This window comes from Amblyomma maculatum, chromosome 1 (genome assembly GCF_055883805.1).
Source record: "Amblyomma maculatum isolate TAMU_Amacu chromosome 1, ASM5588380v1, whole genome shotgun sequence".
NCBI classification, from domain to species: domain Eukaryota; kingdom Metazoa; phylum Arthropoda; class Arachnida; order Ixodida; family Ixodidae; genus Amblyomma; species Amblyomma maculatum.
Window position 1 is genome coordinate 141,534,503 of NC_139344.1, and position 13,637 is coordinate 141,548,139.

The following is a 13,637-nucleotide window of genomic DNA, read 5'->3' on the forward strand; positions in this document are numbered from 1 at the left end:
ATCCCTTTGTGAGGGTCCCTGCATGTCCACGGATCCCGCTGACTGACTGGTTTCCTCTGCATGCAGACACTATTAACTTTTGGGTGGAACAAACCCAAGATATGAGTGAAAATGCTAGAAACATGAAAGGTGATTACTCTTGCTCGAAGAGGTACTTTCAGCCAACTGAAGTGGCACCGAAGGACCACCACCGCCACTTTAGCAAGAAATGTTTTATGCTCATCGCACCAATAGTGAAGTCGCCTTACGCGAATGGATGCTTTATAGTCCCTTCAAGGGATCCATATACTGTTTTCCTTGTACCCTGATGTCGGCAGGAAAGGACCAGTTTTTGGAGCCAGATGGCTTCAGTAGCTGGAACAAGGCGTATGCGAAGCTGAATGCACATGAAGAAAGTGAGCATCAAAGACTGTGCATGCTTGACATGTGCAAGCGGCATTCGACTGGAACATCCATCAGTCGATTCCTTGCAGAGCACTGCATGTAACGGGCAACGTACTGGAAAAATCTCCTTCAGCTCTCTCTCAGGGGATCCAACGATTTAATTGGATCTCCTCAAAACGGAAATTTCCTTGGATGCCTTGAACTGATCGCCAAGTTTGATCCTAATTCCTTGCTGCCCATATAAAGAACTTTGGGACCGTTGGACGGGGCAAACCATCCTACCTCTCCTTAATTGGATACCTAATTTTCTTTCAGCCCGCTCCCAGTATGTAACTGTCGTGACGCTGGGGCTACGTCGACCCGGCCTTCACTTGGTAGCGTGCAGAGACTCGGGGTTGAAGAAGGACTGAATCTTCGAAGTTGGTAAAATATGTACAAGCAGGTTTACTGGCACTTTGAGAAAACGTATTTACAAGAATATTTACATGAAAAACAAGGGTACATCAGCAAAATGGCAAGCGTTAAGAGTTCATAGCGAGAAGCGACTGGATGAGCCGTTTACCCAGGGCCCAGAGCCATTTCGTGCTCTGCAGCGTCCTTAAAACCCCCTATGTCCAGCCCCTCTCTGAAGATGCTGACCAACCAAATCCAGGGCACGCCCCTCAGGTATCGGCATCCAATCGAACACATCACTGCACTGATGGTCTGAAGCACTGACTGGTCCGGCATTCATTCGTTGGGCGTGATCACTTGTTGGCGGGAAAAGCTTGGGAACGGCGAGGAGAGGAGGTACATTTCTATTCTTCAGCAAAGAAACCACAGGCTGGTTCTGACAAGGGGTTTTACTTCTCAGAAACCCGAGTGCACGTGGCGCCGCATAGGGCTCCCAACATTGTCCCTTTTCGACAATTGCAAATCTTTCCTGCATTCCCGGGAAATCACTTAATGGCCGTATGAGTCATGCTCCTTTCTTGTCCTGCACGTCAGCGGACATGTCACTCTGTCGTCTCCTTTGGATAGGAGGCATTCATCACTGGAGGATAGCACTTCTCGACTGGAAGGGTGAACAAAAGAAAGAAAGCACTTCCTGCTATTTCCCTCAGGGGGACGTTTCTTTGTGTTTTTCCAGACGTTCTATTGACAGGGTCAATTTGGCATTTGCAGGTTGTCCACAAAGCAAAACATGCTTACAAAACAGGATTCCTGGAAACAGGCTCACTTAGAGCCATTGGACCATCACCACATATTCACAAAACTTATCCATGCCCACAGGCGAACAATAGAGCGCGCAATTGCGGATGCTTGGTCGTAACAGCCTCCTCCCCCGCCAGAAGAGACTCGGAGGGCAGCAGCCGCAGCTGCTGCATGAAGAGACGACTTAATGGCCTGCACGTGAAGGCTTGAAGCTCGCTGTTGCTTGTCGCGTTGTCTTGATTGTTGTAGGCCAAATTGCTCGAGCTGTCTGAAACTCAACCACATGTCCAAACAAGCACTCGGCTCCCGTCTGAAGAGACCAGGTTAAAAGAAAACTGCCATTGTTGTTCGAGAAAAGCCCACTCTCAAGACGTTCAGGACCCACGTATGCCTCGAAAACCAAACGTGCTGCTTTACATAGTCACATATATTCAAGCGCACGAAAAAAAACCTGATTATCAATTTGGATACATGGTGAGGAACATCTCGGACCGCTTAGAAAGAGCGGCTAAGCGCGTCCGCATTCCCATTTAACTTCCCCTTTTTGTATCTTATTTCAAAATTGTACTGCTGTAAAATCAAGCTCCACCTAAGAAGGCGACTGTTCTTCGATGTCGCAGTTTGCAGCCAAGCCAGGGGACAATGGTCCGTCTCTACGGTGAATTTGGCCCCTCCAAGATAGCACTTCAATTTTTGAATGGCCCATACAATGCAAGCGCACTCTTTCTCTGACGCGCAATAAGCCCTCTCTCTAGAACTCAGTTTTCTGCTCAAGTAGAGCACGGGGTGCTCATTACCGTCGTCATCTTTCTGGCAGAGAACAGCACCTAGCCCTCGATCACTGGCATCACACTGGACCGTGAATTCTCGGTCATAGTCGGGAGCTCGCAATACCGGACGGCTAATCAGCACAGCCTTCAGGTTTACGAAGGAGGCTTCCTTTTGTTCGTCCCAGACTACATTTGTCGGTTCTGTCTTGCGGAGAGCGTCGGTCAGAGGGCTAGCCAAAGCTGAATAGTTAGGGATGTAGTGATTGTAGTACCCAGTCAGACCTAGGAATGCTCGAATTTCCGTCTTCGTGCTCGGCCGCGGATAGTCTGCTACCGCAGAAATCTTAATCTCGCTGGGTTTCCTGAAACCTTGACCTACATGGTGACCCAAGTAGTCCACGGTCGCCCTTGCCAGGCAACATTTCTCGGCCTTTACGGTTAGTCCAGCTTGACGCAAAAGGCTCAGTACAGCTCTTAGATGTACCATATGGTCCGCCCATGAGTCGGAAAAAACCGCAATGTCGTCTAAATAAGGCACCGCGAATGTTTCACACCCCTTTAAAACCCTATCCATGAGTCGGGAAAAACAAAATGGAGCATTTTTGAGCCCGAAACTCATCATTGTTGGCTGGTAGCTGCCCGTCGGAGTGACGAAAGCCGCGTATCTGCTGGCGCGTTCAGTGAGCGGTACTTGCCAGTATCCTCGAGTAAGGTCCAGCGTAGTCACATATGCCGCATTACTGACCTGTTCTACTCTCTCCTCAATATTCGGAATAGGATACACTTGATCCCTGGTGAGAGAATTTAGCTTTCGGTAGTCTACCACAGGCCTAGGGTCTTTACCTGGAGCTTCTACTAAGATCATAGGCGAAGCATAATCGCTTTCCGAGGGTTTTATTACTCCCAATTCCAGCATGCGAGTTACTTCCCTATCCAGAATTTCTCTTTGCCTTGGAGAAAATCGGTAGCACCTTGATCGCACTGGCACGTCTGAAGTCAGCTCAATATCGTGCTCAGTCAAATCAGTTCTGCCTGGCCTGTCCACGAAGCAGGCCTCAAACTCTGTTATTATCTCGCCCAGATCGGACAGCTGGGATTTCTTTAGTTCTCCTCTCTGCTCCGTCTTTTTGAGAAGCTCCTGAGCGTTGCTTCCCTTTCCGCTGAGGCAAATCAAGTTGTCCCCCATCTCCTCGGGAAGGTTTAACGTTAGATTTACCACGGCTTCCCTCTGCACATAAGGCTTCATAAGATTGCAATGATAAATGCGCACTGCTTTACGCCTATCGGGGATTTTCACTGCGTAGTTAGTGTCAGAAAGCTTTGCAACGACTTCAGCAGGTCCTTCCCACTGTACTTCGAGCTTATTCTTGGGATCATTGGCTTGCTCCATAGCTAAGTCCTCTCGGGTTCCACTTAAAAGTCTCGTGAGATTACTAGACACTGGCGGCAAGAGGTTACTTTCAAGAACGTCCTCATTCCGTGTCTTATCAAGCTCACTTTCATGTTGACTTATCTGAGATGCCTCGCTCTCAAAGTTTTCTGGCCCGCTATTTTCCGCATTTACCACTGTTTTAACTGCCGTTTCCTCCGCTGTTGATTTTTCTGAAATGAGCAGTGTAGCTACTTCTCGCGCCTTTGAACGTGTTAAGGCCTGCACATCTCTGTCTCCGAAAATCAGAAGGCAAGCTTTGACCTTCTCGTAGTTGTCCGCGTCCTCCTTGTTTAGCCGCGCGACAACCTCCGCTGCCTCGCAGGGCAGAACCGTCAATAATCTCTGAGACCACGTGTCTCGCTGGAAGGACAGTTCTTCGCAAGTTCGCTCAAAGTTACCCAGATACAGACCGATATCCCCTGATATCACATATGGCTGCATGTACTTTGACATCTTGAAATCTGCCTCCTTGTTGAGAAGAGGTACCGCTAGCTGGGGACAATTGCCCGACCTCTTGCTCAACTCTACTTCTAATTTCCGGAGCTCAATTTCTAGCTCCCGCTTTTTTGCTTCTCTCTCAATTTCACGCTCCCGCCTCTTTTCCTCTTTTTCTCGCTCTTTCTGCTGTATGAGCTGCTCCTCCTTTTTTTGTTCGATGAGGTTCCATGCTTCACTGAGCTCCTCATCATCGGCTCCCAGATCAGTGATTGCCTTTATAATCAAGGGTTTTCGTGCCAAACCACTTGTATCAATTCCCAATTCCTCACACAACAGCAACAGGTCCGGTTTCTGCAGCTTTTGTAGGTCCATGATCGCTCCGAGTGTCGGCTACTTCCAAAACAACTGTGCAAACTACCAAACCTAAAGGCGTTTCAACACTTTTTACCAGTTCTAAAATCTAACCCTGTTCTAGAACCTGGTCCACATCAGAAGAAAAGCCAAGCACTCACCCACACATGCGATCGATGTTCCGAGCTGCTCTCTTGTTGGCCGATTGTTGCGCCTGCTTGTTGCTTGAGATGCCACCTCCGATCACCAGATGTTGTGGCTTGTAGCTTCAGATCCACCTCCAATCACCAGATGTTGTGGCTTGTAGATTCAGATCCCAACGCTGGGCACCAGTGTTGGGGCTTTACCCCACCGCTGCCACCAGTTGTCGTGACGCTGGGGCTACGTCGACCCGGCCTTCACTTGGTAGCGTGCAGAGACTCGGGGTTGAAGAAGGACTGAATCTTCGAAGTTGGTAAAATATGTACAAGCAGGTTTACTGGCACTTTGAGAAAACGTATTTACAAGAATATTTACATGAAAAACAAGGGTACATCAGCAAAATGGCAAGCGTTAAGAGTTCATAGCGAGAAGCGACTGGATGAGCCGTTTACCCAGGGCCCAGAGCCATTTCGTGCTCTGCAGCGTCCTTAAAACCCCCTATGTCCAGCCCCTCTCTGAAGATGCTGACCAACCAAATCCAGGGCACGCCCCTCAGGTATCGGCATCCAATCGAACACATCACTGCACTGATGGTCTGAAGCACTGACTGGTCCGGCATTCATTCGTTGGGCGTGATCACTTGTTGGCGGGAAAAGCTTGGGAACGGCGAGGAGAGGAGGTACATTTCTATTCTTCAGCAAAGAAACCACAGGCTGGTTCTGACAAGGGGTTTTACTTCTCAGAAACCCGAGTGCACGTGGCGCCGCATAGGGCTCCCAACATTGTCCCTTTTCGACAATTGCAAATCTTTCCTGCATTCCCGGGAAATCACTTAATGGCCGTATGAGTCATGCTCCTTTCTTGTCCTGCACGTCAGCGGACATGTCACTCTGTCGTCTCCTTTGGATAGGAGGCATTCATCACTGGAGGATAGCACTTCTCGACTGGAAGGGTGAACAAAAGAAAGAAAGCACTTCCTGCTATTTCCCTCAGGGGGACGTTTCTTTGTGTTTTTCCAGACGTTCTATTGACAGGGTCAATTTGGCATTTGCAGGTTGTCCACAAAGCAAAACATGCTTACAAAACAGGATTCCTGGAAACAGGCTCACTTAGAGCCATTGGACCATCACCACATATTCACAAAACTTATCCATGCCCACAGGCGAACAATAGAGCGCGCAATTGCGGATGCTTGGTCGTAACAGTAACACATAATTCAGGTGAATCCTATGTGGCCCCGGTTTCTTCTGGTGTACCGCAAGGTTCCGTTTTAGTCCCCTTACTCTTTTTACTCTATATTAACGACCTACCGAATAATATCAGATCTAAGATTCGCATGTATGCCGACGATTGTGTTATTTATGACATCATTAATTGCCCTGAGGATCATTATCGATTGAACAGTTCATTAACTACATTTTCTGAATGGTGCAATAACTGGCAAATGAGTATTAATTTTCGTAAATCTGTAGTCATGACATTTTCTAACAGCTCCCCCCCCCTTCTTTTTTTCGCCTACTCATGTAATAGCATGTCACTGGAAAGGGTCTTTAATTATAAATATTTGGGAGTTATCTTCAGTACCAATTTATCTTGATCCGAGCTTATTGATTACATTTGTAGCAAAGCCCTCATGAAAATAAGATATTTAAGACCTACTCTAGCCCAAGCTCCAAATGATCTGAAGTTACTAATGTATAAATCATTAATCTGTCCCGTACTAGACTATGCATGCGTTGTATGAAATCCTCACAAACTAACTGATGTTACCAAGATCGAAAGAGTTCGAAAGAAAGCCATTCGGATCATTTGTCACCAGTATCACCGTAATTTTTCGCCTACTTTCATTACAGCTTACTACACTATCACGTCGCCGGCATTTGGAATTATTGAAATTCTTGTATCATTCATGCACATTATCGACTTTCATCTTACAGTTACATTACTCCAGCCTGGCCTACTACCTCCAGATACTACCATGAGCTTAATATTGTCCGCTACTTTGCTCTACATAATCCATTCAAAAACAGCTTCTTCCCTCGCACCATCGCAGCTTGGAACAAGCTTCCTGGCTCAATTCGCTCCCTTCCTTTACAAACATTTACTGACGCCATCGCACACTGACTATTTCATGCAGTTAAGTAACCTCTAGCCGTTATTAGTGTTGTTACTCTGATTTAAATTCTGTGCTGTTATTGCTCTACTGACTGTATTGTATAATTATTTTATATAATTATTTTATATATAAAATTTTCACCTCCCACTCCTGTTATAGCTCCGGATGGAGCTGCAGTATGTAAAAATAAATAAATAAAAACCATTGTGGAAGAGGCTGTAGACGCTCTTGGAACTGAAGTTCGAAAGAAAATCACCTGCTATATTGCCAGTGCCAAGTACATCTCTCTTTCGGTTGATTCCACACCTGATGTAAGTCATTAAGGACCAGCTTACAGTGGTCATCCGCTACGTGGCCGACGTTGGCCCGGAAGAACATTTTCTTGGGTTTTCACCCATTACCAGTCACACGGGAGAACATTTCGCGAAGTCAACACTTGACTTCCTAAAAAATTTTGGAGTTAACTTTCAAGATTATCGCGGCCAGTAGTATGACAACGCAAGCAACATGGCTGCAAGTACTCCGACATGCAGGCGCAGCTGAAAAAAAAAATTAATCCGCAAGCCAATTTTGTACCTTGCACTGCTCACTCGCTCAGTCGGGTCGGGGCGATGCTGCAGAATCTTGTGGACAAGACGTCACTTGAAACAAAACAACGCAGCGGTAATCCCCAAACAAGTTTCAGATACACGGTGGTCAGCTCGAGCGGGTGCAATGAGGGCTCTTGTTGTCGGTTCCAAAGAAATTAAAGAGGTTTTGACTAAACTATCAGATGATCAGGATGAGCGAACAGAAACGAAGCACGAGGCAAAGTCCTTGCTTAAGACAATGAACACATTGGAAACTAAGATCATGGCGCAGTTTTGGGACACAGTTTTGCAACGCTTCAACGCCACCAACAATTTCAGAGTTCAACACTGGCACTAAACGCCGCCGTAAACATGATGAAATCGTTGTGTGATTTTGTATCCGGCTTAAGAGAGAGTTTCGTCGAAATTGGAAATCTTGCGAAGGAAGCGTCGGACAAAGTAAGCAGCCAAAGAAAGTGAAAACAAGCAGAAATATACGACAGCACTGTATGTACAAGCACGCCAGAGCCACAAGATCCCTCTGCTAAATTCCGCTGTGAAATCTTCTTCGTCATGATTGACGCCTTCTTCAAGCCCTCACAACTCGCTTGAGTGCTTATACTGAAGTCTGCTCGCAGTTGGCTGTTATTACTGATTGGGACAGGTTTTCACTACAAGAGCGGCGGCTTCAGGCAATGAATCTCGTGAAAAGGTATCCTTCTGATCTGGCTGGCACATTACCCGATGAACTTGAGCAGTTTATTTCGTTTGCGAGAAACGAAGGCTGTTCTTCTGTGACAGGCATGCTGAAACTTTTAAATCGACAAAAGCTCGAAGTTTCATTCCCGGACGTCCATGTTGCTATTCGAATTTTATTGTGCTGGATGGCCACAAACTGCACGGCTGAACGATCATTCAGCAAGCTGAAATTGATCAAGAATAGACTTATATCAACGATTACTGACAGCCGCCTCAGCGATTTGTCGCTGCTGAGAGTGGAGACATCCTTAGGCGGGTCAACATCGAAGATCTAATTAACAGGCTCTCCCAGCAAAAGGCCCGAAAACGCATGTAGGAGTGTGAATACTCTTCATTTGGTTACAGAAGAAATGAAAAGAGTAGACATGTTATACGTATGTCACAATTAAAGTTAAATTCCTTTGAAATGTTTTTCTTCTTAGTGTAAAAACGAGAAGTTTCTCTACATATGTATTTTGCAAGTTTAAAGGAAGAATGTTGCGTGATATTAACGTTTTAAAAGTCAAAATAACTAATTAGAGACTTGTGTGTAAAATCTATGTCCATTTAAAACGGAACAGTCATTGCAAAAACAAAGTGTAAATACAAATTACGTATTCTTTCAGCGTGTTGATAAATTATTTTTGTGCCACTTTTGTGCTGATCACTTTTCTAAAGGCGCCTCCTTTTCGAAAATATTTAGTTCTCCGCATAATGAAAAAGTTAGAAACAAACATTATTTGTTGTGCTTAGGTCAGTGTATTGAACACAACGTCGAAATTTATGTAGAAACATTGCCTTATAGGAGAGCTTAAATTGGTCTTTCTGAATAAATCCGCAGAAGAGATGGTTGACAGTTGACGGAGTACTTAGAGTAAGAATCTGCGAATTGCATATGAAGTAGACCAATTTCTTTGCTTCGGATGTGCTTACAGTCCTCAGACTCCTCACACGTAACCAACTAATTCTGGGCAACCGCGAGCTATACTGGTGATAGTTTTTTCTTTCTTTTCACGAATGCTTGTTCTTATTTTTGAACAAAGAGCGCTGCGTAAGCATTATCATTTCCTATGATAGTTATATCTCTATGTCAAACTGTCCGCGTGCTTTAAGGAAAAGTATAGATAGTACCAGACGATGTTCATAAATAGTCAGCAGATTCTTCGAGTGCATATGGCGCTTGTTCTCTGTAAACAATTCTAAACCGCGTGAAGTTTGAAGGGAAGGACGGGGAGGAGGGGGGGGGGGGGGGGGGGAGGAGTATAATAATAATAATAATTGGTTCACATGGATGAAAAAGCGCAGTCTCTACCCCACTTGTTCTGTGGACACCTGAACCGAGCCCTAATTAATTCTTTCTAGCCAGCTGTAACACCATTCAGCTTAACATCCCTGCTTTCCCTCTTCCTCTTCATCTCTATCAGTGTACAATCACTGATTTTTTTTTTACCCTAAAAAAAAAAAACGTAATCCCCTCTGATGGCGTGATTGCTACCTTTTTAGGCGCATCTGTAATCACAAGCCTCTCATTAGACTATCCCTGCCTGCTCAGAAGCCACCATATTTGCATTTTTCGCATCAACACAGCGTCGGGAACGCAACCGGCCGAGGGTGGTGCAGTGGTAAGACGCCCGACTACTGTGCCGGAGCACCCGGGTTCGATCCCGACCTCGGCGGTTGCGTTTAGATGGAGGCGAAACGAAGAGGCGTCCGCGTGCTGTGCGATGTCAGCGCACGTTAAAGATCCCCAGGTGGTCGAAATTACTCCGTAGCCCTCCACTACGGCCCCTCTTTCTCCCTTTCCACTTTCACTCCCACCTTCCTCTCTTCCCTTACGGCGCGGTTCAGGTGTCCACAGAAACAAGTGTGACAGATACTGCGCCTTTCCCTTCCTGTGAACCAATTATTACATATTCCCTATAGGCTCCCAAAGCATCGCTGGGCGGCGCGCTGCATGGATGGATGGATGGAATATAGGAGCGTCCCCTTTGAAACGGGGTGGTAGCAGTAGCTATCATGCTCATTTTTCTCCCTATATCTTAATTATCGATTTAGAATGGTTAACTAAACCATCATTCTATTTATTAAATTTTATTCCTACATTACTAACATTATGTCACTTCTCTGCTTTTAAGCCATCAATCTTCCAGTCGTTTTTTGCTAGTTTCCATCGCCGGTTTATTCACCCGGCCACTGTTATCTCTAAACCCCAGAGCTTCAGGAACAGCGGTTGCGCCTGCATCAACTTCCGGATGGATACCATTACATTCGAGTATAATAAGGTCAATTGTTTCGCTGGAGTTACTACTGTTACGACCAAGCATCCGCATTTGCGCGCTCTATTGTTCGCCTGTGGGCATGGATAAGTGCTGTGAATATGTGGTGATGGTCCAATGCTCTAAGTGAGCCTGTTTCCAGGAATCCTGTTTTGTAAGGCCTGTTTTGCTTTGTGGACACTCTGCAAATGCCAAATTGACCCTGCCAAGAGAACGTCTGGAAAAACACAAAGAAACGTCCCCCTGCGGGAAATGCAGGAAGTGCTTTCTTTCTTTTGTTCACCCTTCCAGTCGATAAGCCCTATCGTCCAGTGAGGAATGCCTACTTTGCAAAGGAGACAACAGAGTGACATGTCCGCTGACGTGCAGGACAAGAAAGGAGCATGACGCATACAGCCATTAAGTGATTTCCCAGGAATGCAGGAAAGATTTGCAATTGTCGAAAACGGACAATGCTGGGAGCGGATGGGGCGCCACGTGCACTCGGGTTTCTGAGAAGTAAAACCACTTGTCAGAACCAGCCTGTGGTTTCTTTGCTGAAGAATAGAAATGTACCTCCTCTCCTCGCCGTTCCCAAGCTTTTCCCGCCAACAAGTGATCACGCCCAACGAATGAATGCCGGACCAGTCAGTGCTTCAGACCATCAGTGCAGTGATGTGTTCGATTGGATGCCGATACCTGAGGGGCGTGCCCTGGATTTGGTTGGTCAGCATCTTCAGAGAGGGGCTGGACATAGGGGGGTTTTAAGGACGCTGCAGAGCACGACATGTCGCTCTGGGCCCTGGGTAAACGGCTCATCCAGTCGCTTCTCGCTATGAACTCTTAACGCTTGTCATTTTGCTGATGTACCCTTCTTTTTCATGTAAATATTCTTGTAAATACGTTTTCTCAAAGTGCCAGTAAACCTGCTTGTACATATTTTACCAACTTCGAAGATTCAATCCTACTTCAACCCCGAGTCTCTGCACGCTACCAAGTGAAGGCCGGGTCGACGTAGCCCCAGCGTCACGACAACTGGTGATCAGCGGTGGGATCTGAATCTACAAGCACAACGACTGGTGACCAGCGTTGGGATCTGAATCTACAAGCACAACGACTGGTGCCCAGCGTTGGGATCTGAATCTACAAGCCACAACATCTGGTGATTGGAGGTGGATCTGAAGCTACAAGCCACAACACCTTGTGATCGGAGGTGGCATCTCAAGCAACAAGCAGGAGCAACAATCGGCCAAGAGGGCAGCTCGGAACATCGATCGCATGTGTGGGTGAGTGCTTGGCTTTTCTTCTGATGTGGACCAGGTTCTAGAACAGGGTTAGATTTTAGAACTGGTAAAGAGAGTGTGGAAACGCCTTTAGGTTGGTAGTTTGCACAGTTGTTTTGGAAGTAACCGACACTCGGAGCGATCATGGACCTACAAAAGCTGCAGAAACCGGACCTGTTGCTATTGTGTGAGGAATTGGGAATTGATACAAGTGGTTTGGCACGAAAACCTTTGATTATAAAGGCAATCACAGATTTGGGAGCCGATGATGAGGAGCTCAGTGAAGCATGGAACCTCATCGCCCAAAAAAAGGAGGAGCAGCTCAGACAGCAGAAAGAGCGGGAAAAAGAAGAAAAGAGGCGTGAGCGCGAACTTGAGAGGGAAAAAGAGGAAAGGGAGCGCGAACGTGAGAGGGAAAAAGAGGAAAGGGAGCGCGAACGTGAGAGGGAAAGAGAGGAAAAGAAGCTAGACATTGAGCTCCGGAAATTAGAACTAGAGTTGAGCAAGAGGTCGGGCGATTGTCCCCAGCTAGCGGTACCTCGTCTCAACAAGGAGGCAGATTTCAAGATGTCAAAGTACATGCAGCCATATGTGATATCAGGGGATATCGGTCTGTATCTGGCTAACTTTGAGCGAACTTGCGAAAAACTGTCCTTCCAGCGAGACACGTGGTCTCAGAGATTATTGACGGTTCTGCCCTGCGAGGCAGCGGAGGTTGTCGCGCGGCTAAGCAAGGAGGACGCGGACAACTACGAGAAGGTCAAAGCTTGCCTTCTGAGAAAGTATAGGCTTAGCGCCGAGGCGTTCAGACAACGTTTTCGGAACGCTACTAAGTCCAGAGACGAGAGTTACCCTGAATTCCTGTATAATTTAAGAGTCAATTTGGGCGAGTGGCTAAAGAGCACTGATTCCTACCGTGATAGGGACGCTGTAGTCGAGCGAATTCTTTTGGAGCAGTTTTATAGCTGCCTCCCAGAAAAAGAAAGAAATTGGTTACAGGACCGAGGCGAAATTAAGTCGGCAACTGAAGCTGCCGAACTCATTGAGGAGTACGCTTCGCGCCGACAATTCAGCAACCCAGCAGTAGATAGGCTCCGCAATCCCACGTTCAGTGTAAATAACCGTCAGAAAAGGCACTTTGCTAGATTTGCAAACGAAGAAAGGAAGGCTTCTTCAGGCAAACGCCCTAGAAAGGACGGCAGTGAGAAAAGTGGGGAAGTGACCAACGTGCAGAACACAAAGAATAAGCTTGAGGCTAGGAAGCCGCTCACATGCTTTAGGTGTAATGAGCAGGGTCACATTGCCGTCAACTGCCGGAAAGAAAAGTTTGTTCTCTCGTATGTCAGTGACTGCGATGAAAATATGCAGCTTTTGGAACCTTACATGCATGACCTAGTAGTCAACGGGAAGCCTTGCAAGGTACTGCGCGATTCGGCCGCAACGATGGATGTTGTCCATCCGGTGTATGTGTCGCCTTCCGACTATACAGGACAGTGTGCGTGGATCCGCCAGGTAGTGGAGGAACAGAGTGTGTGCTTGCCAATCGCGAACGTGGTCATCGAGGGCCCTTTCGGCAAGTTGACAACCGAGGCTGCCGTTTCAGGAAAGCTTCCTAAGTGCTATCCGTATTTGTTCTCCAACAAATCGGATATGCTACTGCGAAAGAGGGGCATCCTTTTCGGAGACAGAGTTGTGCCAGCCTTAACACGTTCAAAGGCGCGAGAACTAGCTACACTGCTAATTCCAGAAAAATCCACCGCGGAGGAAACGACAGCTAAAACAGTGGTCGATGCGGAAGACAGTGGGTCAGAAAACTTTGAGAGCAAGGCATCTCAAATAAGTCAACTTGAAAGTGAGCTTGATGAGACGCGGAATGAGGACGTCCTTGGGAGTAACCTCTTGCCGCCAGCGTCTAGTAATCTAACGAGACTTTTAAGTGAAAACCGAGAGGACTTAGCTATGGAGC